Below are 18,184 nucleotides of genomic sequence, written 5' to 3' on the forward strand. Positions count from 1 at the left end.
AATAGCAATTCTGTCCAGAACCTAGGAGAGATGGGCTCCTAGCAATGGAGGCCCTTCTCCTTTGCACTTGAGATCCTATCCCAAGGGTAAAGCCAGATGAATGTTTCTGTTGATTTTTTTAACTCCACTAATTCTAATGGCTTCCCTAAAAAGGAGATCAGTGAAGTAGAAAAAGCACTGAATCAGGGTCCAGAAAACTTGCTTTCATATTGTAGGCCTGTCCCTCTCTGTGTCACCTGGGTCACACTGGTTCTTAATCTTCCAGGGTTGGGCCAGAGGTCATCACCTTTCAACTCTAAAAAAAACCCATGAATGTGTTTTACATCCTAACAGTATATGTTCTATCGAGCAATATATCATGTTATATTTTCTTGGGGAAAAACAGTTTGCTGACCTGGCAGGAGTCTAAGAGCTCTGTCTGCTGAATTGTCAACAAACATGACAGAGCCTAGTAGTTGTCTAACCGAGCTCCGTGGAAACATTGAATACAGTGAGGTGTCTCTTTGATGTTTCTCAGTCTCCATATTGTCTTGACTCTTAGAGCTTTGTTTCCACAAAGGCTTTCTAGCAGATGGGATGTCTTTTATCAATAAGTCCTAAGGTATTGTCTAAGTTAATAGCAATCTTGAACAGAAGCCGTTATGAACAACCAGAACTTATTTGTATGTGCGATGACAATTAGCTGCATAATCTGCTTCTTTGTTCTGGTTAGTGCTGAAATCCCATGTCCCTGGATAGTGATTAGTCTCCCTAATTATCCAAATGACTGTTCAGCATTTATCTCCACTTCACTCTGGAGATGGGCATCTGAAGGGTACTTTCCCCTGTGCTTCTTGAATGTGAAGTAACAGCACTTACAAATCCCTCGTTAAATAACCACTTAGCTACCAAGGTCATGAAACAGCATGAAGTGAAGCGCTCAATCAATCATTTAAAAATAGGCTTTTTAAGCAATGTTCATTGTCACTGTCATAGCTACTTCTGCTAAGGGTGGAGGGGAGGGAATCTCCACCTAACTTATTTTTGTCAAGTAGAAAGTTGCGTAAGCAGATTCTGGATCTAAACTGGGGAGTTTTATTAAGTTAACGGGGCTGATCTGGGGTACAAACTCCCAGAAAGAAGACTGACGGGTGACTGGGGACTGTCTCTACTCTGAACTCATGGGTGGCTACCCTGTCTCTGTATTCTCAGGTGAGTTGGTCTGAGGACGCAGTCACCAGCTGAGCCTGCCCTGTACATTCTTTTTTTTTTTTTAAAAAAATTAACTTTCAATTACAGTTTACATTCAATACTATTTTATATTAGTTCCAGATGTGCAGCACAGTGCTTAGACAATGATACACTTTACAGTGTTCCCCCTGATATTTCCAGTACCCACCTGGGACCATCCATAGTTATTACGGCATGATTGACTATGTTCCCTGTGCTGTGCATTCTTTTGTTCCTTGAGCCACAGTCCAGAAGCTGTTTGTGATGCTGGTCCAGCCCAGGGAGAAATCACTCCCTCTCCATCAACACCCACCAGGCAAAATAATCAGATATCAATTACTTGACTGAGGGAGGACAAAATAATTGAACGGGACCATGTTGCCGGGGCGATTTCATAGCTTTGGGTTGGCATTTGTCTAGCCCCTGCCGCAGCAAGCTCTCTTCCCATGAACAGTCATTAATTAGATGGGTTTGTTTTCCTTAATGGATTGATAATTCTTCCTATTACATTTAAAAATAATTTTCAAAAGTTTTAAGGTAGAAATGGCAGGAGCTGAAGGGGATAGCAGTAAAGGTCATCAGGCATTAGAAGTTTCTAACCCAGGATTTTTCTAATAGCATTTTTCTAGCGTTATTACTCTATAAAGCCTCCAGATATTTCAAGGGATCTCACCATCTGCCTATGTCTCAGGGGATGGTGAATTACTTAGCAATGCTTTTAAGGAGGCAGATTTGGACATTGCGCTGCTGTTTTTACATTATCCGCATGCTGTGTAAATGACTGAGGTATCACCTCCCTCTTCCTCTAATGTAGGAGAGAGATGACCCAGTGGGTCCTCAGCTTTGCAGAGATTACTTTTACCAGAATGACTGCCAAGATGATGCGATGAAAGCTACCTATGTTCACTTTCATCTCACAAGGAGTTGAGGGGCTACAATGTGTTACCCCATGTTTCTCTCTCTCCTTTTTCCTATAGGAAATGGTACTTAATGGCCTTAATATGTGCCAGGAACTAGTTCAAGGGCTTAACATGTATTAAATCCTTTTATCCTCACAACAACTCTAGTGGGTAGACCTATCATTGTCCCCATTTTAAAGATGAGGTAGTTGAGACACAGCAGATTGAAGTAACATGTCCAAATGCATAGCTAGTAGATGGCAGGGTCAGAATTGAAACCCAGGCTCTCTCACTCCAGTGTCCATGCTCCTTACCGTTTCACAAATTAGAAGTAGTGAGTGGGACTAAACTCCAGCTGTGTGATGATAGTAGGAGTATCAGTGTTTTAAAGATCCTTGGGGGAAAACCACATATATAGTCTTAACCTTCCAGACCACTCTCCCCTTAGCCTGATTTGCTCTGGCTCATTTGATCCTTAGGAGCTTTATCCTAGCTGTTCTCTCTACCTGGGTGCTCTTTCCATTCATCTTCTCCTAGAGGCCAAAGAATGTCACTCAGATCCCCACTGAAATGCCATCTCCTCAGAGGAGCCTCTCCTCATCATTCCCTAGCCCTACCTAAGACTTTGAACATCATTAATACTCACTGGTAAGTGATGACTCTCACCCTCAATCAAATGGCTAAATCCCAAAAGAGCAGGACCGCATCTGTCTTGACCACCTCTGCATCCCCAGTGGAGAAAGGTGCCTGTCACATACAGGGGTCTCCAAGTGGCACCTCCTTAAGGAAATGTCAAGGACACACCTAATTGTCTTTATTTACTTGCTCATTACAGAATCTGACCCTTGGAAAAAATGAGTCCACAATGCAAAAGAACTATATATTTAACTAGAGGCCCGGTGCATGGGATTCATGTATTGCCGATGGGCGTGGCCTGCAGGGATCAGCCCTCTGTGGGAATGCAACTCATCCCGGTAAGCCAAGCGGCTGTGGACCCACCCTCTGAGTGGCTGCTCCCACTGTGGGAGTGCACTGACCACCAGGGGGCAGCTCCTGTGTTGAGTGTCTGCTCCCTGGTGGTCAGTGTGAGTCATAGTGACTGGTGGAGCAGTTGTTCTGGTTGTTCCACTGTTCGGTTGCTGGGCTTTTATTATATAGGGTAGGTGAGGAAATTGAGACCTACAGACTAAGCAATTTGCCCAAGATTTCATAGCTATGTGTGGTGAGTTGGGTTTTAAACCCATACCTGTCTGGGCTCTTTTTCTCATGCCACAGACACTTCTTAGAGGTTGGGAACCCAAAACAGGGTAGAGCCAGCCTAAGAAGCACTGTGGTGAGGAGCCGGGAGGGCAAGACTACTGGAATGAGGGCAGTTGGTCTTTGTGGTGGAGATTACCTGAGAGCCACCATGACAAGGAGCCCAGGCTCTGGCTACCACTTAGCTGAGGGGTCTTGCAGGAAACTTTAGTTCTCTGAGTTTCCACTTCCTCCACTGGAAACCAGGATGGTTCTAAGAATTTCATGAGATACTGTGTTTAGCAAGGTGCCTTCCATGTTTCACACTCCTTTTATGTGAGCTCTCTCTACTCCTTCTGTCGCTATTCTCATAGATCTTAAAATCTCTAAAGCATCCCATAAAGATTTTTATGTACAGTGAAAAGATTTTGAGGGAACACAGCTGAGTTTTTGGTTTTAGCAAAACATATGCCAGCCTACTTTCATGATCTTTAAGAAAGTAAATTTTCCACTTAGAGACCAGACGGGGTCTATTCTCAGCTCTAGACAGGTGTCGTTCAGTAGGGCAGGTGAAACACCCCAGAGCTGGAGTACCAGTCTTTGCAACATACAAGTCCCCATTTGGAAGTTACACACAGGAAAAACTTTGGCCCTAAAATGTTCTTTTGGATCTACTTCCAATGACCAATGACAAAGGAATCTTTGGTGTGGTCCCTGAGGGCCAAGATCTATCAGCAGAAGATGGTCTTTTGCAGCAGAATGGGGGAGAGATCATTGGATGATACTTAAGATAAGGGTGTCAAGATATGAACATTTAAAGGTCATTGGGCTAGTCAAGAGGCACAGGCCAGCAATGTGACTATGAACAAGTCACTTAACTTTTGTGAGCCACAGCTTTCAAATCTATAAAAGGAAGACAATTAGATAATTTCTTAAGTCCTTTACAACTTTTAGGATTCTCTAGGATTTTGAGTTTTAGAAGAAAAGTTCTTGATAGAAATATTACTTTAACAATAATTGGTAACTGCCCCAGCTTGAGCACATGTGTTAATTTGTTCATAGTCTGAGTTAGATTTACATTTGTGCCTTTGACAACATAAGTATTGGCTTTTTAGATGTTTGGATTTACCATGAGACTCGTGTATTGACATGGTTCTCAGAGCAATTTCAGAGTCCAGGGAACTGCTAATGATTATAGCAATCTTGCAGTAGGTTATTCATTCTTTGGTATTTGGTTTGACATTTATTTTTATTTTTCAGTCTTATTGATTTAAATATCATTAGCCCAAAAATGCACCAAAGGGTAATTGCATTGACTATTTTTGCTCTACTTAGCTATTTCTTTGCAATTCATCTTTTATGGCAAAACTTCCCTTGTGAACAGGCCAGACAAGCTGAGTTTGAGCTTTAGTCACGCCTTCCAAGCAAGTGGGCAGTCTATTTTAAAGGTAACAGAAGCAAATCACAGAATAGGAGAAAACACTTGCTAAATGGCTGATTTGGAACTGTCAATTCGAGAGACTGTAGGTTAGGACAGGAATGAATGAAGCTATTGAATTGTATTGTATTTGAAAAGAAAAAAGTGCCCAGCCAGCATAGCTCAGTGGTTGAGGGTTGTCCTATGAACCAGGAGGTCACGGTTCAATTCCCTGTCAGGGCATATACCCAGGTTGCAGGCTCCATCCCCAGTGTGGGGTGTGCAGGAGGCAGCCAATCAATGATTCTCTCTCATCATCGATGTTTATATCTCTCTCTCCCTCTCCCTTCCTCTCTGAAATCAATAAACATATATTTTAAAAAGAAAAGAAAAGAAAGGAAAAGAAAAGAAAGTGTAATAAACCAATTATGATAGAATTGTATCATTTCCATTGAAAAATCTCCCTGATTGATTGTAGATTGCACAACATGGATTAATTTAAGATTCAAGTAACCTAAAGATTTCTAGAAGCCCAGCAAAGAAGAAAGAGATAATCTTTTGGTCTGTAGGATCTTATAAACAGTATATCTTTCCTCCCATGGGGTCAGAGCTTAGAAAAAAGAAAAGAATAAGAATGCTTCTGTCATCTAGAAATTTAAACATTTTTTGTAAACTTATTTTTTGAAGTCTACTTTTTCTAATTGAGATTTTAAATCCAGGGGAGATTGGGTTTGTATTGAAGGAATCTCCCACTATCATCTTACCCTTCTAGATTATCTGTCATAATATTAACGTGCGTTCAGCTGTGAGTGAAGGGAAGTGCTAACTGGTGGGCCTAACGCTCCACTGAAGCAGTTTTCCCCACAACCCTTCTGCTAAGCTTGTGCTGTGGATCTTACTTTCATAACTGACCCACCAATTCCCTGTCTTTTGGAAATAAAAAGAGTCAGTCACAATGTGGAAAAAAGAGACAACAAGGAACAAAAACTAGGCAGCAAAAGCAAAAATAATCAAGTGGCACTACATCAAACTAGAAAGAGTCTATACAACAAAGGAAACCATCAACAAAATGAAAAGGCAACCTACGTAATGGAAAAAATATTGCAAGTATATATCTAATAAGGGGTTAATATCCTAAATATATAAGGGACTCATACAACTCAATAGAAAAGAACCAAACACCTGATTTAAAAATGGGCAGAGAAACCAAAGAGATGTTTTTTCCAAAGAAGACACAAATGGCTAGCACGTACATGAAAAGGTGCTCAACATCACTAATAGCCAGGGAAATGCAAATCAAAACCATAGTGAGGTATCACTGTCAGGATGGCTATTATAAAAAATATAAGAAATAACAACATTGGTGAAGATGTGGAGAAAGGGAACCCTTGTGCACTGTTGGTAGACATGTAAATTGGTATAGCCACTGTGGAAAACAGTATGGAGGTTCCTCAAAAAATAAAAAAATATATAACTACACATAATCTAGCACCTTCACTTCTAGAGATTTGTCTGAAGGAAACAAAAACACTCTCTTGAAAAGGTATCTGCAACCCATGTTCACTGCAACATTACTTACAATAGTCAAGACATAGAAATAGTCTAAGAGTCCGTCGACAAATTAATAGGTAAACATGATGTGATATATATATATGTGTGTGTATATATATATATATATATATATATATATATGTATATATAATGGATTATTCAGCCATAAGAAGAAGAAAATCTGCCTTTTGTGACAACATGGATGGAACTTGATGGCATCATGCTGAGTGAAATAGGTCCGGCAGAAAAAGACATACCATATGATATCACTTACAAGTGGAATCTTTTTTGAAAATGCACCAATAGAACAGATTGGTGGTTGCCAGAGGTGTGGGGTAAAGGACCAGAGAAATGGGTGAAGGGGGTCAAAAGGCACAAACTTCCAATTATAAGATAAATAGGTTCTGGCAATGCAATGTGCAGCATGGTTAACAACACTGTATTGTATATTTGAAAGTTGCTAGGAGAGTAGATCTTAAAAATTCTCATAGCATAAAAAATTTTAACTATGTGTGGTGATGGATATTAATTAGACTTATGTTGGTGATCATTTTGCAATATATACATATATATCAAATCATTATGTTGTACACATAAAACTAATGCAATATTATATATATCAACTAGAGGCCTGGTGCATGAAATTCGTGTATGGGAGGGGTGTCCCTCAGCCTGGCCTGCACCCTCTCTAATCAGGTACCCCTCGGGGGATGTCCCTGCAGGATTGTACCTAAACCGGCAGTTGGACATCCCTCTTACAATCCAGGACCACTGGCTCCTAACTGCTCACCTGCCTGCCAGGCTGATTGCCCCCTAACCGCTCCCCTGCCAGCCTGATTGATGCCTAACTGCTCCCCTGCCAGCCTGATCGCCCCCAACTGCCCTCCCTTGCCGCAGACTACCTCCTCTGCCAGGACCGGCCTCCTCTGCACTGCACAGAGCTGTGGGACCCCCAGGCCTCACTGCATGAAGTGGCTTCCAGGCCCCGCATCCACTGTGTATGTGGCCATCTTGTGACAGCCATCTTGTGGCGACATGAGGGCATGATGCCACCTAAGCTATTATTAATATAGATTATAGCTCAATAAAGCATTTTAATAAAAACTCATATTTCTGTAGAGATCCCATTTTGTGAGGAGTTTGTGTACTTTTACTGTCCACCCCGCCACCCCCCGCCACCCTCCTCCACACACACATTTCTCAATATTTCTTCTCCACATTCTAGAATTTCTTCCCTATGCAAGGTCACTCTTTTCTCATCCAAGTCTGCAAACCTGAAATACTCAAGCCTAGATTTGCAATACCAAGCATCTCAAGAAATGTTGGCATATTCTCCCAGGAATCCTAATTCATTCAAATTAAACTTTAAAAAGTGTATTTTCTGTCTTAAAAATTGAGGGCAGACTCTGGTTTCCAGTTCTGAGTATAAGGAATTTGGAAGCTGCCACACCAGCCTAATAGCAACTAAAAAGCTGGACAGATTGAAAAATTAACAGCTCTTACTGGATTTGTAGGAGATGGGAGGACAGAGGGGAAACGCTCTCCCTAAGACTGGAGAAACAGACAGGAGAATACAGGGAGTCATAACTTAAAGGATACGTGTGTGTGCGCGCGCGTGTGTGTGTGTGTGTGTGTGTACTATATATATACTAGAAGCCCAGTGCACAGAATCATGCACCAGTGGGGTCCCTCAGCTTGGCCTGCTCCCTTTCGCAATCCAGAACCTCTCAGGGGATGTTGGAGAGCTGGTTTCAGCCCAATCCCTGCAGGCCAGGCCAAGGTACCCCACTAGTGCACGAATCCATGCACCAGGCCTCTAGTATGCATATAAGATCTTTGGTTAATCTCTTCCTGCCCCTCCTCCCCCCTTCCCTCTTAGATTCATCAGTCTGTTTCATGTTTCCATGCCTGTGTGTTGAGCGCCTGCCCCTGGTGGTCAGCGCACATCATAGATACCGGTCTAACAGTCAAACAGTTGCTTAGGCTTTTATATATATAGACTAGTGCCACAGTGCATTGATTCGTGCACATTGAAGGGGAATTAATTAGAAGAAATATTTTAATATCTCTATTTGCCCTTTCACTATAATAGAAGTGTCAGAGATGAAAAAAATTAGTAAAATATATATGAAAATAAAATATAAATTTATTTTAATAAATAAACAATAACAACATGATATAACAACAACAAAGACATGATGTAACAACAACAAAAACATGATATAAAAGCATGATGTAAAAACAATATTGATACAAATAATGACTGATAAATTGATTAAACTTATTCTAATAGCTCCCTGTATACCACATTAAAGTAAAGTACTTTCAGAGTGCTTGACTAATTTCCCTTGTGATGAAGTATTTACAACTTTAACTTTAACGTCACATGCTCTTCAAACTTGAGAGAAAGCAACATATAACTGACCATGTCCAAAAACGTGTTTAGGTAGGAATATTCCTACTCTGTCTAGAGTTTGTCCTTGTGATTTATTAATAGTCATCACAAATGCTGGCATCACTGGAAACTGTCTTTGAATTAATTTAAATGGGAAGCCAGTGTCAGATGGGGACAAATCAATTCTTGGAATCAGAACAACCTCTCCTTCTGCAGATCCTGTTAACACTTCAGCTTCGATTATGTTAGATCACAATCTTTTGATAGTAAATCTAGTACAATTACAAAGACCCCATTTACTATTAAGATTTCTCAGTAGCATGATGATTGTACCTAATTTCAATTTTAATTTATGACATGGCATTCCCAAAGGAGTAATACTATTAAGAAATTCGATGGGAAAATTTTCCTTTTTGGCATCATCCATTGAATCGATGGAATCATCACTCAAATGGTATGTTGTGCCAATAGTTGGTCTTCAGATACATTTTGTTGACGATGGCTGCAGAGGTACATTGTGCCAATAGTTGGTCTTCAGACATATTCCCTCCTCCCTCCTCTCTGGGTCCAGGGTGTGGGTGAACCAGATTTGGGGCCGATAGGGCCCCAGCAGCAACCTACCAGTCAGAGTGTCTGTCCCCTGGTGATCATTGTGCTTCATACTGGTGAATGACCAAATGGTTGAATGGTCGGACAGTTGCTTAGGCTTTTATATCCTATATAATAAAAGGGTAATATGCAAATAGACTGAACGGCAGAACTGAACATCCAATCAAAGTGTAATATACTAATGATATGTTAAGACTGATCAACTGCTCACTATGATGCACACTGACCACCAGGGGGCAGACAGTCAACTGGTCGACCAGTCACTATGATGTGCACTGACCACCAGGGGGCAGATGCTCCAACAAGTAGGTTAGCTTGCTGCTGGGGTCTGGTTGATCGGGACTGAGCAAGATGGACCCAACACACCCTGGAGCCCTCCCACGGTCCCTCCCCTGCCCGATTGTGCACCCGTGGGTTCCCTTAGTCTGGCCTATGCCCTCTCGCAATCCGGGACTCCTGGAGGGATGTCAGAGATCCAGTTTCAGCCCAATCCCACAGGCTACTCCCCTTGGGAGGGCACCAGAAGCAAGGCTCATGGCTGGCGAGCACTGCTGCTGCACCGTGAGCATCTCCCAATCAGGACTGATTGGGCACTAGCCCGTAGCAGGCACAGTAGGACCAGGATGAGCAGGAGCAGCAGGTAGGAGCTGCAGGCAGTGTTGGACTGTGGGTTTTGGCCCAATCCCTGCAGGCCACCCAGAGGGATCCCACCAATGCACAGATTCGTGCACCAGGCCTCTAGTATATAGATAATAAGGCTAGTATTAATAGACACTTCTGTTGTACCCCTGGGAGCAGGACTTTTCAAGCTGTAAGAACTTGAGCTATAATAAAGTATTAAACAAAGCAGTACCCAGCCCTTAGAGCAGCGGTTCTCAACCTGTGGGTCGCGACCCCTTTGGGGGTTGAACAACCCTTTCACAGAAGTCGCCTAAGACCATCGGAAAACACATATATAATTACATATTGTTTTTGTGATTAATCCCTATGCTTTAATTATATTCAATTTGTAACAATGAAATTGGGGGTCACCAAAACATGAGGCACTGTATTAATGTGTCGAGGCATTAGGAAGGTTGAGAACCACTGCCTTAGAGGGTTAGTCTGAGGGTCTTAAACTTGGTCATATTGGCAGGTGATACAACTCCTTAGATTACCAGCCCCAGGCAGCCCAGTTCGCCACAGCAGAAACAACTTGGCCCTCACAGATGGAAGAACAATCCCACTTAGGGCAAGTTATCAATGAAGCTGTTAGCAAGCAGTGGTATTACTAGCTCCTGCCAGAAATCAGAGTCAGGATGCCTCTTTAGATAGAAGATGAACTGCCGGTGGGAATCTTGCCAGTCGAGGTTGGGTTTCCAGCTAATCTGGAGTTGCCCCAGAGATGCTCGATCTGATTGGTTAGGCAGGTTAGTTAGCCTAGCCAATCAGAATATTCAGGAGACCAGTTATAAATGTGTCGAACTTGGCCAATGCAGTGGCTTCTGGCAATGAGAACTAAAATGAAGCTCCAATGTACTATTGTAACCTCTTTTCCATCTCCGCTGGGCAAAGCTACCTTCTTGCTTACTTTCCTTAAAGACCCAAAGTAACTCAAAGCTATTGTGGGGAAAAGAAAGCATTAAGAATTTGTCGTTTCCAAAAAAACTGCTTAAGATTACCTCTCACTCCTCTTGGCCACGCCCCTCTCTAGGTCCCTCAGATTCTTCACAGCCCTGAAGCAGGGCTTTGCCACCATCTTTTTGTTTTGTTTGTTTGCTTTTCCTTCTCTTCTGGAAGGACAGAGCTGAATTTTAGAAGTCACTTCTGGTAAAACTTTTTCCCTTTTTTTTTTTTTTTTTTTTACGTACTTTGTGTATGTGACCCTGCCAGGCTGGGATTGACTTACCAAATAAAAGGACATTAAAAATCCACAGAGCTGGATCAATCTTTAATGAAAAACCAACAAACATTAAAAAGCTGCCACTGAGCAGCAAGGGGTTGAAGGCAACTCCAGCTAATTGGCACCCACCGTGCTTCCACTTGCTGCCAAGTTCCAGAGAACTGGCTCTCAATCCAGCCCCACCGAATTGGGCCAGTGCTCCACAGGGCTCATGTTGCTCTGTTGCTAATTAGGGTGACGCAGAATACCCCTGTCCAAAATGCACTTTCTTCTAGACATAGATGCTTCCTGAAACACGAGGACTTTTAAATGCTCCCGAAAACTCTAGCTGCCATTTTGTAACTTGCATTGATCCAAGGTGAGGAAATTACTAAATCGTCTCTGTTCTCGCTGAATGGTGCAATAACAACTCCCTGATGATTTGGACCCTGGAATTTTTGGAGAGATATTTGGAGTAAGAAATGGATTTTATACTGGGGGAGCAATTTAAAACAATGTATGAACTCTGAGCCTTTAAAAGATAGAAGTAGAATGCTGCTTTTTGTAAGCATTCAATGCTCAGGGTTTTTCTAGTCTCCTCATTTTTAGAGCACTCTTTCTCATCCTAGCCACACCGGCGAATCCCCTGGGTTGGGGTGGTGGTGCCCAATGCAGACCAATCATTCAGAAACTCTTGAGGCGGATTGGTCATCAGTAATTTCCCTCCACTCTCTCTAGTTCAGTGGTTCTCAACCTTCCTAATGCCGCGACCCTTTAATACAGTTCCTCATGTTGTGGTGACCCCCAACCATAAAATTATTTTCGTTGCTACTTCATAACTGTAATTTTGCTACTGTTATGAATCATAATGTAAATATCTGATATGCAGGATGTATTTTCATGGTTACAAATTGAACATAATTAAAGCATAGTGATTAATCACAAAAACAGTATGTAATTATATATGTGTTTTCTGATGGTCTTAGGCAACCTTTGTGAAAGGGTTGTTCAACCCCCAAAGGGGTCGCGACCCACAGGTTGAGAACCGCTGCTCTAGTTGATTGTAATATGAGGCTGGGATTGGGAACTGCTGTTCCACAGGAATCAAGTTTGTTGTTTAAAATAGCAGTTGTTGTTGTCTTTTAATGTAGAATTGATAGAAAAGAAAGTGTTAGGATTTTGGAAAACCAGAGTTACAATTCCTATTTAGACTCATGGCTTTGGAAATAACCTTTCATGGGTACTTTGTCCTATTACCATTTCTTTCAGATGTGTTGAAAAATAAGTGGGGCACTATATTAGTTTGCTTGGGCGGTCGTAACAAAGCACTACAGACTGAGTGGCTGATAACAGAAATGTGTTTTCTCACAGTTCTGGAGGCTAGAAGTCCAAGATTAAGTTGTCAGAAGGGTTATTTATTCTGAGGCCTCTCATTGGGTTGTAGATGTCTATATTCTTCCCTTTTTTGTTGTTTGTTTGTTTTTTAATCTCACCCAAGGATTTTTTTCCCATTGATTTTTAGAGTGGGAGAGAGAGGGAAAGACAGAGAGAAATATCAATGTGTGAGAAAAACATGGATTGGTTGCCTCCTGCACGAGCCCTGACCAGGGCACAGGCTAGGGAGGAGTTTGCAACTGAGGTACATGCCCTTGCAGAATTAAACCCAGGACCCTTTGGTCCACAAGCCAACGCTCTATCCACTGAGCCAAACCGGCTAGGGCTTCCCATGTTTTCATGTGATCTGCTTCCCTCTGGACATCTCTGTGTCCGAATCTCCTCTTCTCATAAAGACACCAGTCATATTGGACTAGGGCTCACCCACATGACCTCACTTTACCTTTATTGCTCCTTTGAAGACCCCATCTCCAAATAGAGTCACCTTCTGAGGTACTGGGGGTTAGAACTTCAACATGGAAATTTTGGTGGGGGTCACAATTCAGCTCAAACAGGCACTTTGACATAAGAGTGGAAAAAAAAAAATTTTTTTATTATTTTGGTCATTGGGGGAAGGTAACATTTTCCTTTTAAAAACAAGTTTACTAGAAAAAAACGAAAGTTGCTTGGGCATGTGTAATATAAATATCTTGAATCATGGCCCATCATGATGGGAAGACTGTGCCAGAGGAAGGAAGTCTCAGGACCACTGAAATCCCAGTGGTGGGGTATTCCACGAGATGCCTTGTAAAGATGTAAAACATCACCTACTCATTTGAATTCTTCAATCGTCTCCATTGTTCTGATTGCCCCAGATAGCCTAGGGTGCTGTGAGAGCATGGTGTAATCCACTCCCCTTCCTAAGAGGTCTGCCCTTTCTTGGCTTTTCCAATGCTTATAAATTTTATGTTAGTATTAAAGGTAAAGCAGTGTGTACAATGCATGAAGCCTTAGTGTTCCTGAATTCTAGATATCTGTTTAATTAAAATACTAAAAAATAGATCTTGACCTTAATAGTTTACTCCCTAAATTTGTAGTTCCTGGAACATACCACTCAATCAATGGATTTGACCTTAGACACTGAGTTTACCTTTTATGAAGTCTAATATTTTCAGGAAGATGAAGAAGAATATACAATCAAAGCAGAGAGGTATGGGGTGTGTGTGTGTGTGTGTGTGTGTGTGTGTGTGTGTGTGTGTGTGTGTTGTACAGATAAGGGGACATAGAACCAGGAAAATAACAATGTAGGCCATGGTACTGTCATAGAGGACACCATCTACTGGGTTGTAGATTTAGAAGACTTGCTAGACACATAAGAGTCTGATTCTGCATTGCTATTTGAATAAACCTCCCAGTCCCTTGACTCTACCCAACAGGAGCAAAGATAGGCACTATTTTGTGCAAACTCTATGCTTTAAATCAATCACTGTGCCATTCCTTCAGCAAATTGTTTCTTGGAACCTAATGTGTGCACAGCACTGTCCAGAGAGCCATGCCCAAGACAAAAAGGTACAAGATGTACCCACTGATCTCAATGAGCTTAAAGTTTAGTTGAGCGGACAATACATACACAAGTTCAAAGATAAACAACACTGTGAAACTTACTAGGTACAGAGCAATGCAAAGGCTCTCATAGGATGAAGGTATATAAATGCCCATATTGTGTCCTAAAAGAATAATTGAATCCTTCAGAACTGAAGGTTGCAGTAAGAAATGTGAATTGAGAGTCATCCTGGTAGGCTGGACTCAGCTCCAGGAAGATGGAGGAGAGAAACTTCTAGACTGGAAAAGCAAAGATAAAATGGACTAGCCATTTTTGTTTATTTTTCACTGGCTTGTTTCAGATTGCATTTATCAGATTTGGGATTCAGGAGAAAGTCACTGAACACATTTATAATAAAACACAAGTTCCCGTCAATCTCTCCATTTCTAACAGGTCTTTCTTTCAGCCCTGTCCCCACTCCAAATGAGTATTCAAACAAACATATGACTTAATGATCAGCTCACACTATGACCACTGTCAGTGGGAAACTAGATCCCGCGAGGGGCACGGTCATTTAAAAGGGTCCAGTTTGGTCCTCAATATAAACTGGTCATTACAGAACATGTGAGACCTGACCCTCCTTCGGGAACCTGCCCAGTGTGGCTAAAATTGGCCTCCTGAATTAGACATTGCAAAGCAGAGAAAACACAACATGGGCTGAGGGACTTTCAAAAGTCTTTTCTTTCTCTAAAAGGACACTAAGCCAAAGTCAGCAAGCAGAGGAGACTCAAGTTTATAAGAGCTATCTAGATTCTACCTCAGGAATGTGAAGGAGAGGCAGGCCTTTCTTAAGCAGTATCTTTTTATCCAATTTGCTTTAAAAAAAAAAAAAGCTGCTGTTGTGTTTGGGTTGCCATCCCTTTTCTGCTATTTTTAAAATTCTGTTACTTTAAAATAAAAGCTCAGTCTATAGAAATCCATAGGCGATAACTGTTTTAAACACTGGAAGACTTGTTCTCCGTCCTGTGTGCCAAACTTCTTCCAACACCGGGGACGGTGCTGACCTGCTCTTTGAACCTTGGAATGAGTGGCGGGCATGATCTGCCTGCCCTTTGTCACCAGAGAGCAGGGTGTCCCTTCATTCAGCTGGCCAGGCCAGCAGCCATTGCGCAACCTGCTCTCACCCACAGAGACCCCAGGCTATTGCTACACTGTCTTTTTCTTTCATTAATAAGGAAAATATATCCTTCTAAATGTTAAGGCCACTGTTGTAAGGAAGCTGCAACAATTGCATGGATTTTGGCTAATGGCTAACTACATTTTCTTGTTCCTGGCTCTACTGGGTGGCCTGCAGATATGAATTATAGATAAACTTGGAAAGTGAGTGAGAACTATCTCTCCTCTATGTCTTCCTCCTCTTCTTGCTCCACCCCTTGGATCACATCCAGTTAGGAGCAGCATCCAGAACCCTAATTTCTCCCTTCTAGAACCTCCACTTTCCCCTAAGTTTTATACCTCCCTGGCAATAAATCCATCATGAAAAAACTTAAATCATGCCACTTTCTTCATGGCATATTCCCCCTGGCTTTCCAATCAGGAAGATCTAGGGGTAGTGAATACCCATGATTACATGAGCCAGCTAGACAACGCCCACATGTGGATTTGGTGATGTCTGTGCATATGCCCAGGGATCCTGGCCGGGGTGGTCACAAGCCTGGGGTGCTGGGGCTGCCATTACTCTACTGCAGGCCACTACTACCCTGTGGGAATATGGCCCCAGGGTTTTCTTAGCAGTTTTCAAAAGAAACTCAAACTCTGGAGTTTAATGTGAGAAGTTCTGATTTTCCAAGGTTGGCTCAAGTTTTTAAAACATTGTGAAAACCAAACAAAATATGCCTGAGGGTCATGCTCAGCCTCCTGGCTGCCAGTGTGAAACCTCTGCCATACTCATGGCCCCCATATTGAAGGGGACTAATACTTCCTCTTTGCGAGGGAGTTAACAGTTAATGGAAACATGGAACATTTAGTGTGAATGTCTACCTGGTTGCCATCATACTTTGAAAATTCAACACAGACGTGTGGATGCTGGTGGTTAGCTCCATTTGCTCTAGCTTTATTTTGCATTTCATGTGTGTATGAGAGATAGTGTGCTCACCACACAATGAGCACACAAATGGTGAATGACTGCTCTGCCTGGATGGAGAGGAGGAGACACAAGAAGGCATGAATCTCCATGTCCTCTGTTCTCCCTCTGAGCTTAGTTAAGGAGGTACCAGGCTAGGCTGAAGAAACCTAGACCTTTCTGAGTGGGCATATTTGGAGGAAAGCTATAGATGAGACATATGAATAAACTCTTTTGACCCAGACATCAGCGGGGATAATATATTGCACAGGAGTTGTAAGAATTTGCTGTTCAATTTGGGTGTCCTCTCCTTGCCTTGCTAGACACTGTCTCTTATCTTCTGCCCCTTTTCAGACTTCCTACACCTATGCTACCTACATAGGCTGCGCTCCAGCTGCCCAACACTACCTTGCACTCACACCTCCATTCATAATACCAGTACACCTGGCCTTGTCACAAAATTTCCACTGCCTTCTGCTCAACCCAAGTTTGCTCTAAATATCCAATTACAATAGAGCAAAGCTAGAGGTCACTTCAACTTCTAGAGCAATACTGTCTAATATAAATATTATATGAGCCAAATGTAACTTCAAATTTTCTACTAGCCACATTTTAGCAAGTAAAGAGAAACAGGCAAAAAATAAAAATAATATATTTCATTACCCCAAAAAAGTCATCATTTGATCCTATCATGGATATTTTTAAAAATTGTTGATGAGATATTTTACTTTTTTTGGTATTCAGACTTTGAAATCTGGGGTGCATTTTATGCTTATAATGCATTTTTTGAACTAGCTACATTTTAAATGTTCAAAAGCCATACAAAGCTACTGACTACTGCTGTTTAGATAGCACAGCTCTGGAATTTAAAGAAAGAAATTTCCCAAATATAATGATCAAATTTCCACCTCCAAGTCTTTGTCAATGAGGCAATTCAATTGCTTAAAATATCCTATACTGACATAATTGAATAAAACTTCAAAATATTTTTGACAAATTAAATTGGTTTATTGAATCTTACAAATGAATGTCAACTAGGCTAAATGTAAAATTCTATATTGAGGCTCATAAAAATCAAACATATAAATATAGAATGAGGGAAACTGGCTTGGCAATTAATGTCTAAAAATCTGTTTCTAAGAGCAAGTACTATAAGTTTTTTTAAATGGACACCTTCACTATAGTAACCCAGAACAAAGGAAATAATTGGCCAAATCTCAAGCTGGATTAAGGAGTGCATCAGCCATGCAGGGGTTGAGAGTGCCAAACTATAAGATGGTCAATACCATAGGATGTGTAAGAAAAATAGAGAAAATATCATTTACCAGAACTCTTACTTGAACTCGATACTTTCTGATAAGCTCAGAGGCCAACTTGAGTTGTAATTGAAGGTCATTACTAACTAGCGTCCAAGGAGGTGTTTCTGTTTCCAGAACCCTGACTGAGATGCACATTTATATTGTCCCCCTTGTAGATTACTTTATGGAAGCTATACAGAGGCAAGTTTTAATGAAACATCAGAAAGGACTTCCTCCAAATTAGAATTCTATTTGTTGAAAAGTTGGTTTTGTCCTTTGGGCAGTGAGATAATGAGCTCCCTCATCTCCAGATATCTATAGAGGGGAGGCTAAGTTTGTCAGGGCTGTAGAGAGTCTCACTTTTTTTTTAAATAGTTAAGCCCCCAAACTTTAATATCTCCTTACCAACCTTAATATTCTAAACTATAAAAAACTTCAAAGAATTAAGATTTACATTTTATTATTTTTTTAAATTTACATTTTAAAAAAGAATACTTCTTTTAAAATGTCAAAGTAGACATGGATCACATGGAGAAATTTCAGGTTTTTCAGGTACCTTGTCAAATAGCAAAGCAACTCCTGTATTGCAGTCCTCAACCCTAAACAGATCGAGGGGATAAAAATACCCGAAGTCAGCCTTTCAACTCCACACATTGCTATTGCTTCATCA

Source organism: Myotis daubentonii, chromosome 2 (assembly GCF_963259705.1).
Source record: "Myotis daubentonii chromosome 2, mMyoDau2.1, whole genome shotgun sequence".
Taxonomy (NCBI): domain Eukaryota; kingdom Metazoa; phylum Chordata; class Mammalia; order Chiroptera; family Vespertilionidae; genus Myotis; species Myotis daubentonii.